Source organism: Xylocopa sonorina, chromosome 1, assembly GCF_050948175.1.
Source record: "Xylocopa sonorina isolate GNS202 chromosome 1, iyXylSono1_principal, whole genome shotgun sequence".
NCBI lineage: Eukaryota > Metazoa > Arthropoda > Insecta > Hymenoptera > Apidae > Xylocopa > Xylocopa sonorina.
The window spans coordinates 4,561,722-4,565,603 of record NC_135193.1 but is presented as its reverse complement, the minus strand read 5'-3'; positions in this window follow the sequence as shown (position 1 = coordinate 4,565,603).

The window sequence follows — 3,882 nt, the reverse complement described above, 5'->3', positions numbered from 1 at the left end:
TTGCTTTTAAATTCAGTTACAGCGCGGAGAAGTTTCACGCGATTATTCCTGATGTTTCAGTAGTACGAATCAATGTTTTCGCCGTCAAAATCATCGCTTCATTAATACCTTATCGTGGATTTGTTGCTAACGTTACGTAGCACTCGTTTCAGAATTTAAATTCGCTGCGTATTAAGTTTGGAAGGTTCGAATGGAAGTATTGAGAACCTATCGTGGAGATTTCAGTAGAACGAATCAATCTTTACCCGTACCGTCTACTTTTTCTCTAGCATTTTTAAGTTTTATTTATACCATTTTCAGAATATCGTGCATGTATTTTAGTTCGAGCATAGCTTTAGATTCGCCGTCGGGGACTATGAAAAACACTCGGTGATTATTTTAAGGATTTCAGTGGTACGAATCAATATTTTAGCGAACCATTTCCGTTGCTGCATTTTTACGATTTGTGCATTATTTACGGAATCATTCTGTACGCTCCGCTTTGAAATATACCTTCGGTTATACTGTGAATAAGGGATTTTCGAATTCTCGAAGATTATCATTGCGATTTAAGTAAAACGAGTCAACGTTCTCGTTGACGAACTTAATTCCCACTTTTTCAACGATTCTGGCAGTAATTCGTTTACTGTGCGAGTTATCGCGTGGAATATGGAACGTATACGTTCAAGACGAAAGATAAAGAAAGGGGATTTTGTAGGTCGAGAGTTTCTGGAACGTGGTAATCAGGTAGAAACGTAACCGGTAGACGCGAGGTGAGCGCGGAACTGTCGGGGGGGTGTTTCCGCGTAAAATGGACGATTGCATGCCTCGCGGTGGTTGCATGCGAAGAATTTGCGACCACGCCAACCGTGTGTTGCATCGATGATGCGCTAGGAGTACCGTTGACACACGCTCTCGACTATCGATCGGGTTGTTACTTCATATGTTCACCATATGATAAATGCGTAGAAAAATTCTGCGTTCATGCCGAGCGTAATAATACCTGAAACGCTACAGCTAATCGACAAATTCGATCTTAACTTCGTTCGTTCCATATAATATACCGTGGAGCAATAAATTCAAGATAGACATCATTTTTTTTTTTCTCTAAAGGGATAAATTCGCAATGACGTTGCACCTTTCGACGTGTACGTTATATTCGCGTTTTTATGAACACGCTGTTCATCGATACGCGGCCTTCTAACCCGCGTTTTAAATAAATAATCGGACACAGGATCCGTGTAATTTATTAGCTCGATTCACGAACGGCCGTACGCAGAATCGAAACCGACGAGTTTATCGCGTTCATGAAACGTTACAAGGAAATTAAACCCGGCTTACGCCGACTTGTTTTGCTTTTGGCGTCGTTCTGAAACAGCTCGGAGGGGTAGATTCGCTGCATATTCTGTGGGATTCGTCTGGAAACAACGGATATTGAATCATGATTTAACCGATGTGAAAACTGATCTACGTATCGCTGGACGTTAATGGATAAGTGCGCCCCGGTAAATCTCCGTATTGCAAAGGGACAACGGATATCCCGAGATTTCCAAATAAATTATCCGCGGTACGTCTGGTTATCATTTATTTTACGAAAACTTTCATTAGCGAAACGTCGATCGTGTGCAAAATATTAAAACCGTTACTCTGTTCCCTTTTCCTCCTCAAATATTCCCACGTCTCATTATTGTCCATGTATATTTCAGCTACGGTAGCTTTTCACATACGATGAAACATTCACGTGGAACTCGAGTGAAATTGTCTTATCATTTCCAAAATCCATAATTACCGTAACACCATCCGTACGGTAATTCCAAGTATTCAAACATTCCTCGAATTCTCGTTCTACGCGCGTATTAACAAAATCCTTCGCAAAGCTGACAACGAAAAACCCTTCGAAGAGAAAGAGAGAAAAATACTCGTCAAAAGGCGCAGCAATCGATACGGAAATGAACGATGTACCGCGAGGAACGTTGTTCGCTCGAGTCATCGCCGCCCAAGTGGCGTCACGCTGTTCGACAGAGGGTGAACATCAAAAACGTCCTTTAAATAAATAATAAACGTCGATGCGGCGACGCTGTGGTCGCGTCGAGAGTGCGCTGTCCTGCGAGGCGCGATCGATGATATTAACGCCGCCAATGGAAAATGCATGCTGCGGCCAGTTATTTGGGTCAGGCGGGGATAGTCGAGGCGTGGATCGGTGGTAACCGATCTCCCCCTCAATTTAGAAGGGTAAACGTCGTTCGTCCGGAATAAGGTTCCGTGAATTTCCCAAAATAGGAAGTTGAGCGTAACACGGACCCATTCGATCGGACACAGCGAGCCGTGTATCTTCTTCTTCCTTCGAGCACCTCACTCGAGCTACGTAGATCTGTTAGTCGGGAATCGGTCGGATCGCTTGTTTTATAAGCCTTCAAGTATGATTGCGTTTCTTTCAATAAATTTTTAAGGGCTCACTTAAACTTCCGCAGCTTTCTTATTTAAACTTTCTTTCAGTGAAATTGTATTTCTAATTGAAAGGGGGAAACAGGTTCTTCTTTTCTTCATCGATACACGATTCATTTTTCTCATGTACGATACTCTTGCATGGAATGCGAACAATGATATTTTCGCTATCCAGTGTCGTACCATATTCTTCGCTATTCAATTCTAGCGTCTTATCTTCATTTCACAGCTCGTATTAACTGCGGTGGAAATTTTCGCGAAACGCCAATTAGGAGAGTCGACGCGGCGTCGAGCTCGTTCTCCACCTCGAAAACGAGGGAGCGAGCCATCGCCTCGTTCCGTCGAAGGGTTACGTAAAAATAACGTCATAATTTCAACGGGTATGTTGAAGCTCATTCGCGCTGCGAGAAGAGAAGAACAGGCGTGGAGCGAAGACGAGCGAGAAGGACAGGCGCGTCGAGGTTCTCCTTAAATCTTCGTTTCTATAAATCCGTTTTCTCGTTCCGCGGCTCGAACACAATGGCGATGGCTGGTTTCAAGGCAACCTGGGATTCGTATTAATGATCCTCCCGTCTCGCAGCCAATGCCGGTTTTATCCGACCGCGGCAGAATGTACCGTCGGGAGCGAGAAAATTAATATCGTGAAAAATTCGTCAAATCGTGAACGACGTCGTTCTCCGAGGAACGCACCCAACCCGAGTGACCCGGCCGAGATTTCCAAACGAGCAACGCGCGCTTTCTTCGCGAGGAGTTCTACTTTAGGAACTCGAAAATCCAAGACCGCTCTCCTCGAGAATTTCCACGTAATCCACTTACGTTTCCCAGCCACAACGCACTTTCGACGCTCGAGATTCTTCGACGCCACGATCCACCACGGCGACAAATCGCAAACACTTTACCATCAATCCCAATAATCCATATCAAAGGGAGAAACGTCAGATGCACCGTGGCGGGACTCCGCATCGACCGTTCCGCCTCGCTCGCGTTCTGTCGCCGGATACGCGGTAGGCGAGCTGATCCATCAAGACGCTCGAAGCGCCGCGGAACGCGTGCCCTTTGTGCCGTCCTCGGGAGTCCCGCCTCAGCCGCGAGGGCGGAGGCACGAACGTTCACCAGGTAGCAGGCGTCCGCAGGTGTAAACCCACATAAACGGGGATCACCGATCTTAGATTTCGCTTAAGATTTACGAGGCTTTTCACCCTGAAGTACTCCGCTTTCCAGCTGCTACTCCTCTTTCCGGTGGCTCGCTATAACTTCCCCCGACGCGTCGGAGAGGCCTCCCCTCCCCCTCTCGCTTTATCCGCGCCCGCGTCTTTCTTCGTCCAGGACCATGCAAATTTATGCGGCAAATAGTAATCCCTCCCCATCGTTCGGAATAAATCTACCGAGCCGGTGACACACCAAAGACGTAAACCAACTCTCAATTTTCCGAGCGCGTGGACGTGTTTGAAATTTCAC